Source organism: Vanellus vanellus (assembly GCF_965231255.1).
Source record: "Vanellus vanellus genome assembly, chromosome: 5".
Classification (NCBI taxonomy): Eukaryota; Metazoa; Chordata; class Aves; order Charadriiformes; family Charadriidae; genus Vanellus; species Vanellus vanellus.
Genome location: NC_138910.1, coordinates 67,597,745 through 67,609,312, shown reverse-complemented (window position 1 = coordinate 67,609,312; position 11,568 = coordinate 67,597,745).

Sequence of the window (11,568 nt, the reverse complement as noted above, 5' to 3'; positions counted from 1 at the left end):
TTTTTGCCCTGCCAAAGAAATTTTTCACAGAGACGTATTCAGTGATTTAGGGAACTTGCAGTTCCATTAACTGTTCTGCTGTTACGTTCCCAGGCTTGTCAGTCTGCCACCTTCCACAAATTACATTTGTGAATTTAAAAACAAAAGAAATTCCTGCTCGTTTCTTTTGCTGTCTGGGATACTATTATTAATTCCAGATATTATGCTGATTATTTGCATTACAGTAGTCAAAACAATGATGAGGTATTTCCCTTCAAAGATTGCATCTCATTCAAAACAAATTTAACCCTTATGTTTTGAAGCATTTGCACAGACTTTTAACTATTGGAATTTCATGCCTGGAAATATTTTAAACAGTTACATTCCACTGCAACTGCATAACCTGGAAATTCCAATACAACTGAATAATCTGTTATCTGCTAAAAACAGCTTAATTTTAATATGCTGCAGTTGACTTAAAGGTTAAGCGACCTCTTAAAAGAATGTGAACTTGTGAATTAGGGAGTTCTTATACTCTCAGGTGGCATTTTATTCACCACAAGAAGTAACTGCTAATGAGCTCCCTAGCTAGCAAAAGCTAGATGTAAAATATGTAAAACTTGAAATGTCTAGTGTTTCTGAAAAAAAATACTCTGTGAGCTTGGCTTATTAGGTAAATTATAATAGATCAAAGAAGGAAAGGGTAAAACCAGGTGTCAAAAGCTGAGAATGACCAGCCAATTTATTTTCTAATGTTATTTCATGGTCTACCCTTATTAAAGTATTTGGTTAATACAATTTGCAAATAAAAGATTACTTCATCTAAAAAGTGTGTTGGATTAACATACATAAAACCTCAGTACGATGGCTCAATATGCCAAAGAACAGGCTTATTATGTAGGAACCAATTTAATTCTTTTTTTTGCTGTTCAAATCAACCTTAAGCAAAGTGAAGAGTCCTGATTTGGAGTATTTAGGCTAAAAAAAAAATATCTTTCCTTCGAGAGTTCATCCCTGAGGTAAGGGGAAAGGGGATTCTAATAAGAACTGCAAGAATGTGCTTCAGCACATCGCACTAGAAAGCTAAATCACTGACGAGTGCAAGAGAAAACCTCAAAGGACAAAATGCTTGTAGGAACAGCGAGGTCTCACCCCCTTGAGCATAGTAAGCACTGCTACTCTGAACACTAAGGCAATAATTATTTTGAATCCCTAATTTTGCAAAGCACTAAAGGAAGTATATAATCTCAGACATGTTCCACAAAGTATCTAGGCATGTGCGGAGCTTCTACTGGCTTCAGTGAGACTTAAGCAGTTAGCTGCACAGCATAGAAGGAAAGTCTGTGCTTAAAGGCAATGGGGTGCTTAGACAGTTAGATAAATCAGAAAGCAAGGTAATAGAAAAGTAGCTGTATATCTAAATGTTTAAATTTCTGGCTATTTTAATATATCTATACTAAATTAATTATAATATTAATGTTTTAGTTAACCGTAAATCTATGATATGAAAAGAAGTGGGTGTTCAAGCTATAAAGTATCAAGTACGGTTAGGACCACCTCCAAAAAGAGATGTAGATGCATTCAAATGGGATTTCAGTCCAGCATAGACATTCAGAATAAAGAGGAAGGCACTAGGAAGTCGCAGTCAGTTCACATTTAACTCCAGAAATATTTGAGTCCTCCAGATGCTTCTGTTTGCGTAACTGAAGGTTCCTAGATACAAATTTTCTGCTTTTGGAGTTGTTTTGGTTTTTTTTTTGTGGTTCCTTCATATTTCCAGATAGGCGCTCTCCACCCTGCAGCTCGGGCCTGGTGCAGAACGCTCCTCCCGCAGGCAGTAGCCTCATCCTGCGGGCTGGCGCTGACTGCGGAGAAGAACCCTGTTTAGTTCCTTTCTGACCGTGATGAAGGTTAAATTTTCCTCTCTCCTTTCCTGGGGACCGTGCCTTAATTGCACTGATTATATATTTCACGTTACAGCTCTGGGACCAGAACCCCTCCAGGTGAGTGATGTAGTTCCTAAATTAGACCATGTCTCCCTGACTGCGAAGCAGCGCGTCTCAATATCCCTTACACAGAGTGGTGCAGGCAGATGCCAACAAAATACATCTGTCCAACACCTGCCCGCAGTCCAGTGGTTATGACACTCCCCAGAGAGACAGAAGCGTGATTTTGAAACTCTTCAGGCAAAGGCAAGTCTAGAAATAGGGTGTTTTGCATCTGGAGATCACCACCTCCACCTCAGACTAATGTTTTAGTAGAGGAGAGCTTCAAATGTATTTTGTGAGGTGCTCGCTCCAGCTGGAACGCCGGCCACCTCCGAACACCCACAACAAGTTTAACCTCCAGCTCAGCAGTGGGATGCTTAAGGTATCCGCGTTTGGGCTCGAGCACTTTTAGAAGTGTAAGAAAACTTCCTGGCAACAATTTTATGCTCTGTCACACTGGCTGAATTTCATCTGTCCTCCTGCCTCATTTCTGGGGAGTGGTGGTGGTATGGGGATTCGGAAACTGCGCTCTGGGCTTTGCGTTCCCATGTTTTTCCTCAGAGGGCCTGTGGATCTGACTCCTGCATCTGACAGATTGCTGGAAGAAACAGAAAGCATTAATTTATGTTAACTAGCAGCTCTTACAGCAGTTGTAACCATTGTTTTAGATATAACAGATTATGCTGATCTATCGCTGAATTCTATAATAGGCTCCTCTTATCTGATGCTAATTACAAACTTGTTCTTTTGTCTCAGTACCAGAGGGATATATACATAGTCTGATGAAAATACAACTCCTGGTAGATGGTACAACTTGATACGGAGGACTCATCGGAAGGTATCAGTTATACAGTTTACTTTTATAGATATGTCAGTGAAGCAGTAGTACATTTTTATACAATGGCAAGAGAGAACCTGCCACAAAAATAGGTGAACATAAAAATATTTCTTTATTTTCTCATATGATCTACTGACAAATAAGTCTGATAGTTAAAAGATCGTGCGAAACTTAGTTCTGTGGTTTTGTTCTAAATCATACCGTTTTTTAAAAAATTGTATTATACGACTCTCCTAAGGTAGTGATATTTTTACATATGTCAGTTTGTTATCTGTATCTATTGAAAGGTATTAGAAACTTAAACAGAGTTTCCTATTAAAAAATCAAAATTATTTTTTGCGATTCTAAGTTGCAGGACTTCTCACTGTGTATCTTCTCAGTTCATAATCTGTTGAGTTCATGTATTAACAGTTTCTGTTTGTTTTGGATGTTATCTATCTCTATTGTGTATGTTACTACTCAATTTTGAAGAATCATAATTGATCAAAATTGATTAATATAAGGATCTGGGCTGCTTAAGATATCATTTCCCACCCTGTGCAACAATGTGGTGATTTCAGAGTGAGAAAATTTGGAAACGTAGGTACAAGATCTCTACCAATTAAATGGTATTTGATCACTACCAATTAAATGGAACGGCTGATGGGAAATTTTCTTTTGCTTAGTTTATCTGTAATAAGGTTTCCCAGAAAAGTAACTGTAGATCGTGAATGGTTGGAAGCACCTTTAAATTTCCTTTGTTGCTGATGGTCCTTGACTGTCAATACAGTCAAGCAGGTTTTAACTTATTGTTTGCACAATATAAATGTGAATAAATTTCTGCTACGTTTTGCCTCTAGCATCAGTATTGTCTGTTTCTATTCTTAGTTTTATTTCTCTTTTTTGCTTCCTCTGATCAGGAAATGGCCTAATTGCTAGTTTATCCTATTGCAAGATGGCATATAACTCAGGGGCTTGCATTACTTTATCTATAAACATTCTTCATTTTCCCCAATGTCTACTGATGAGCAATTTGGCTTTCAAGGTGCTCAGTAAACTGATATTATTTGCATATACATTACTCTCTAAGGTCTTCATCTAGGGAGCACCATTACTTGCATTGCATGCCCAACATTTTAGACAGCACTTTGATTTTTAGTCCTTAATTACACAGCTACTATTTCAAAATGTTTCTATCATTAAAAAAAATGTTAACAGATAATTGGGAGTAAAAAAAAAAGCACAGTGAAAGACAATGTAAAGTTAGCATATTTGTTGGTAAATCTCTGTTCTCAGTCAGAAACAGCTGCAGTTTAATTAAACTCAACTGTTTGCAGGTGTTCACAAGAGAATATTGTATAGATATGTATGTACATATACAACTCAGCTGAAAAGATTTACCTTTGTAAAAAATCATAGGCTTCTAACATAGAGACCCCTTTCTCTGTATTCCTGTGATTAATGTTCAGGTTTCTTTCTGATATGTAAGGATGAGATATTATCAGAGAAAAACCCACAAGGAAGCACCATAAAGCAATAAGGGAGGAACACCAGCTGTGCTCATAAATTTAGACAGTTAGTATAGCTGAAAAGCATTATCCGTCCTAAGACTGGTATTATAGTTAGGTGAGTTTAGTGCATCAGACAATACGAAAGGATTTAATATGTATTAAAAAAGGAAAAGTAAATACAAAAAAAAAAGACTTTTTAAAGATCAGAACAGCTTTAGATGTTGTGTGGATCAATAGTAGTCTCATCACAGGTAAAAGTTCACTAGATAGCATATTGAGCTGCAAGTTCAAAATGTCAATAAGGTGTGTAAAATTTAAAACCAGGACATGTTATAGGATAGTTGTACTTAACTTTTGGTGCTCGTGTTATAAATATTTCTGCTCAGCAGGGTGTTTGTGAAAGTTGACAAGAAACCAACACCGCTAAATCATTTAAAGTTCATTTATTGCGCACTGTCTAATGATCGAGTCCAAAGAGGAGTTCTATAAATATACATGTACCCACGGAGATTTATAACTAGGTCAGAATGCTGCTTCCACATCTATTACTAATTAATTAGGTGCAAATAGTAAAAGTACCTCGATGACAAAATCTATCATTTCAAAATTCCTTTATTACTGTGGCTGTATCAGCAGCATTTGCAAGTGCTCAGTTAAAAAAAAAAAAAAAAAGGGCAAAACAAACAGTAAAGGATTAATCCTTACAAACTGTACACCACTACACAGTATGTGTTCATTTCTGATCTCTAAACAGTGTTTTTAACATTTAAGTGGAGCAAAGCATATGATTAATGCTTGTGGTCATTCTGCAGCAGCTCTATTAGACTGCCACAGATTCCACAGATTTACCCACAAAATAAATTATTATTAGTTTTAATTTGAAGTGGAGAGGAATCATGGATGCTCTTTTTTTTATGGTTGCTACTTTATTAACACATTTAATCATGGTAAAAGTCCAAATTATTTTTGTTGTTGTTCAAATAAACTTATTAAAGTGACAAACAGTAGGATACAGCAACAATCAAAATTTGTCTGAAAGCTTTTTTACTTTTTGTATCACTATTGTGATCCATATTTTCAGCCTGGTGATTAATAAATAGACACTTGCATCATAAAAACTTTATTACCCATATATGAACTGTATTGCGTTGTTGGGCCTGTAAATGGACAGTTTTAGGAAGTTGAGTTTTAACCAAGATTACCTTTGAATGATCTGCTATTTTTATGACTGTCCAAATTTAAAAATCGTGACTAAAAAACCTTAATTTAGGTAAGTGTGTAGCATAGCTCATACTTACGCTTGATCATATAATAAATGAATATTTATTAAGGGTACAACACAGATGTTTTCAAACACTATTTAATAGATTGAGATACTTCAAATATTTATTTTGTTCTTGTCAGAAACACCTATAGATAAATATACACACACATATCATTTTTTAAGGAAATACAGATTTTTATATGACAGGTCTGTCCTCTAATCCTTAAAAATTAGCAGTATTTTGTGTTTTAAAGGATTAGCGTGCTTATCGAAAGGCTTGATTTTTAGGTATTTCTTATTGACAGTAACTCAACTTCAGCTAAACACACAGCTGCTTTTGGGTCCCATATTTGGAGACATCTTATATAGTTTTTTCTTCGAAGTCTAAGAATAAGATGTGACTAACCTTTAAAGTTGGTTTGTTGTTTTTTTTTTTTCAAGTACTAAAATATGACCACAATATCCAACAAATACTGCCCAGATGATTTTAATTTTGTTCCACCCATAATGGGCAGAAGAGGTTTTGCGTTTATTTGTAAGTTAGTGTCAGCAGTTTTGAGTTTTAGATTGTCAAAGAAAATGCAATGTGGGATAATTAAGCAATAATGTAGTGTGCAGAGCACTTTTTAACAGGATAAAGTCATGAAGAAGATGAGCAGAGTCAAGGGATTTAATGTTAAAGCAGAAAGCATTTTTCACCTAATTTGCATTAAAAAGAAGTTTGCTAAAATGCCTAAATAAATGATGTGAAAAAACAAATGAAAAGGCAACTTTTAAATAAAATTAGTTCATATAAAGTTTAACTAAGGAGGCTATCAATTTGTACGTAGTCCTTATCTTTTATTTTACTGACTTGCCAACTACATTATTTCCATCGTCTTCAGTAGGGAATAGAGCAGGGAAAGAGCAGGTAATACACTCAGGGCGCAGCCGTGACAGCGTAGGAGATAACTTCTACCTTTTAATTCCAAATTAGCATTGAAAACATTTCACTTGGGTCGCTTTTCTTTTTGCTTGGTAAAATTAAATCTTCCGAGGCCTCCAACAACCCAGAACTTCCTGGAAAACTGATGTTTAGATTCAAGTTAAGTAAAATGAAATTCTTAATAGAAGCTGGCACTTCCTAGTGCCGTGGTAATTGTAAGAAATCATCTCTTCAGTAGGTGCCAGCTTGGCCAGAAACACTGGCATCAGCGGGGAAAGCATTGTGTCCCATATTGGCTAGTTTTTTTCTGTCCAGTAGCTCTGACACCAGTGCAGTGCGGGGTTGGAATTGCCACTTTCCAGACATTTTTGACACATTTTTTTTTTTTTTTTTGTAAAAAAGACTGGTACAAATCCATCTTGCATTAAATAAAGTGGAAATGAATGAGGAGAACAATATCGGTAGTCTTAAAATCACATGTGTCAGGCTTCTTAAAACTGTGCTATCAAGGAGTTAATGCAAGTCGCAGAGCCTGGTGGGACTGTGAAGCCTTGCTTTGGCCTTCCTTGCCACCTAGGGTCCCGTCCGTATCCAGATATACAGTTTCCCAGCCAAAATTAAAAACAATTAATTTACTTGCAAAGGTCCGAAGATATGTAGCTGCACCTATAAGAAGAAAAGATATTTCTTTTTTTTTTTTTTTTTAATAAGATGATAAAATAGTAAGAATCCACCTGAGATAGGGAGGTATCTTTATTACACTGAACTGAGAAAAACATGATTTTAGTTTTCCAAATTGTTTTGACTATAGAAACACAGGTCAATGTTTCAAGTTGTCAGAACAATGCCATCCACAGCAGTCTATCTGATGGCTGAAGACAGGCTTTCTCAAGGTAAATGAAGGAAGTTTGTCTTATCCTGTGTTTTCAACACTGTCCCTCCTCATATTCAAAGACGGGGAGGACACTGCAAAGAAAAAGGCAGCAATTATTTCCCCGAAGGCTTGCTTGGGAAATGATGAAATAAAATGAAACTATAGATGAGTAGTTTTGGAGGAACAAGGAGCAGTAGGGAAGAGAGTTTGAAGGCAGAAATGCCATTCATGTGTGAGGGTAGTGGGATCCCTTCCTTGTGCGTGGTCCATTCTGTTTCTTCATTGTTCCTCCTTTGGAAAGACATGCAGGTATTGAATTAGTTCCCACTTGGATCACTCATCATTATAAACACACTGAAATGTGACAAATAATTATGTTATTTGCAACTGCAATAGCTAGAGGCAGCTTAGATGAATGCCTTTTGTTTTTTTTTAGTACACAATCCTAATCTAAAATGTATTATTTTGATGAAAAATACATTTCCAAATTAAACCAAGGACTAAACCAAGGATGTTTTAGGAAGCAAAATAACTTGGTATTGCATCCAGACAGTTTTTTAAAAGGTATAGAACAATCTGGGAAATTTGCAAACTGTTTTAATACTTGAAACATACTGACTTGGATTTCTGATCTGGTTATCTAGCCAGCTTCTCAGATAAAAATTCCTGTATAATTCAATTAAATGATGATGAACAATTGTGTTTACATTTTCAGGGAATTTAGGAAAAACACTTTCTAAAGGGTCTTTATGCATTTGCATTTATTCTGTCAGTCGCTAATTCAAAAGTGTTGCTTTTCAACAAAGTTGGGTTCCATGTATTAAAAAAGTGACTGCAATTTGCTCATTCAGATTAACTATGCGATCCATCATCCTGTAGCATCTTTTCCAGTGCAGTGTCTTAAGTGATGACTTATCGCCTGTTTGCAAAGAGAAGTGAATGGTACAGAAAATGTAATTTACTTTTCTGCCTTGGACTGAATTTATTGTTTACTAATTGGAATGTCATATACAATGAATTATTCAACTAAAAAGACAGTCAAAAAGAATGTCAGTAATGAAAACCAAACAAAATCATTGCATCGTTGGTTCAAGTTCAAATAATATTAATTGGGCTAAGTATTTGCATTTACGGATGACAGGTAATTATTTTTCAAGTAATCAATGATAATTCTTATTGAAATTATTTTCTCAATCAAAACCAGAATTTTTCTAAAGGAAGTGAAGCTCAGAGATGTTGGATTAATTTTTACAGGCAGTAAAAATGTTATTGTTCATAAAAGATGTATTTTTGTAATTTTTATAGACATTATCACATGGTTCTTGTCGTCTTACTTTCCTTAATGAGTTTTCAGCCACCACAACTTGCATCCTTCTTCCACAAGAATGTAGTACGTGTAGCAGTTTTATGGGTTGAATAAGGAGAGAATACACCATGTAGAGTATAAATATGTGAAAAATATAGAGGAGGAATTCTGTGTACTAGAATCTCCTACTGATCTGAACAAAATAAAGATTTTCTTTTTTTTTTTTTTTTGTTTCATCTCCCATTCCTATATGTCAATATAGTGCTGATTCACTATTGGAGAAAAGCCATCTTGTCTTACAATAAAAGTTATCGTACTGTTATGCAAAAAAAATTAAACCTACTCCTTTATTCTGAAGTAAAAACATGTTACATTGTATAACAATCAGGTTTATGTATGCACCACAGATTTGGTTAAAAACCTAGGCAATTACCGACTGGCTTTTGCAAAACAAGCACTTTGCAACCAGATAGACTGATTGTCATTAAATGAACTGTTTTTTCATATGTTTTCATTCACTATTGTAAGACTGGAAAACTGTACTGTAAGTCCAATTATCAATGGTTCACTTGCAAAGTGGATATCTAGTTTTGTTCAACATTTTCATTTAGAACCCAGGAGATGGAATAGAGAACATATTTATTAAAGCTGCAGATAGCAGCTACTTAATGGCGTTGAAGGGAATTCAAATATATGAGGTTTAAAATTCAAAATGATGCGGACAAGTTGGAAAAACGGTCTGAAAGAAATGAGACAGAAGAGCAATAGGGACAGGCGCAACACTGTGAACTTGGGCAGGAATGAAGAACAATGAATTATGAAAAAATCATGCAGAAAAGCCCTAAGGTTTATGATTTATCACTGGTGGAACATTAGACAATATCACGCCATTATCAAAAATTGTATCTCACACTTGGGATTTAAAAATAGCATCACATGCCAAATAATTATGCATTGGTTTTGAGGAGTGATGGGCAGCTTGCCCTCTTTTAAAGCAAGTTTGACTTTAATTTTTCACGTGGCGACTCCTCTTTCCGTTGTCCATTTTCTATGCCTTTTGCCTCTAATTCTTACAGCCTGTTGGAACCAGGCAGAGATTTTACAGATGGTTCTACTGAACCAAACCAAACCAAATCAATCAACAAAGTTTTCAGCACAGTTGTTAACTGGAACATTACCTGTAGGATGCTCAAGGTAGTCCTCCAGCTGCACTCAGAAACAGGACAGCCTCAGCTGGAGTACTGTCTGGACTAGTTGAAGAAACTGCAGAAGAGAGAAACGGGAAAGCCAGAGTCCTTATGAGGAGCTAAAATAACTTGCTTAAAGGATGTACATAATGGCCCTCAGGCATAGAAAAAGCCATTGCACAGGAAAACAGAATAAATGGCTCCACTTCTAGTGAATAAGATGCAAAGTAATGGACTTGAACCACAGCAAAGCACATTTAAGTTAGATGTTAGGAAAAACTTCCTAATGGTAAATGTTATTTTAATTGTTGCACTCAAACAATAAGAAATCTTCCCCACACTGACTCAATCCAAACTCTAATATTGCAGCATGAAATTAGAGTGGAAAAGCACCTTCTGATGTCACAAGGTCAGCCTCTTAAAAATGCCTGAAGAACTGTCCTGTCAAAACACAAGCGTAACAAACTAACCAATACTCACGTTAATAGCTTAGTTTAATTGAAATTTTTAAAAACAATCTATGAATGACAATAATGGGAAAGGCTGAGGTTCACAAAAACGTTCAGAAAAATCCATTTAAAATACATTCATTCTCTAAACTAAGAATAAATTCAGTAAGATTAGGGATGACACACAGTATGATTAATACATAAAGAAGAGGATAAATTCTAGCCTTCAGTTATGGAATCATAATCAATGCATTAGTGTGCAAATCCCGATATGTTAAAAAGCACAGTTTAAAGTACTTTGGGATTATTCTAGCTAAAATATACACAAGAATGTAAATCATCATTAAAACATTTATTCCCTACTTCATTAAACATGCAGTTTGCTGGTTTTTTTTTTTAATTTCTTTTTAATAAAATGTAATCATCCTCAAAGATGCTATATTGATATCTGAAGAGAAAGAAGATCTTTGTTTAGCTACAAAACAACTGCGGGACAGGAAGAAGAAAAGTACTTTGCAATGTCTCAGTCTGATTTAAGAGATTACCTAGAAATTCTCTTCACTGAGACTGGTAACAAAGATGATGGTGTTTCTTGATTTGGGTTTATAGATTCTTACCAACAGCCACATGGAATGAAATCAAAGCATTTTATGAAATTTCATGACCCATCATTTTTTTAATTAGACTGCATTCAGAAATGGCCTGGGAGAGAAAATCAGGGTGATATACTTTTATAATGCATGGCAAAACAATTTCATCTACCTTATTTTTTTACTTTTTTTTCCATTTAATATTTCCACTTGCAGAAGTGGTAGTCATCATATAATATCCGCTGCATGTTTTTCAGCCTTATTTTGAAGTTTAACACCCAAATAAGATGAAAGATAGTTAAGTGCTGTGGAACAAATTTACAGCAAACATCAATCATCACACTGATTTTACACCAATTTCATACTTGGAACTATGCATAAAGAACTGAAAACTCGCTACCAATCTTCCCATAAAATTAAAATTCCAAGATTAAATATAATTTAAATTGTTGGACTTTCAGCTCACAAAATCTTGGTACCGTAAATATTAAAACTGTTGTAAATATTGATTTGAAAATAGTGAAGGTTTTCTGTAAATATTGTTTTTTTCTGTAAATATAATACATTTAATATAATTTTAGTGTCTGTTAAAAAAAATAAAATAATATCCTCTGTTCAAAACTTTTGAATAGATGCTACAAGAAATGATTTTATATAGACATTTCCATGTCCAGGCAA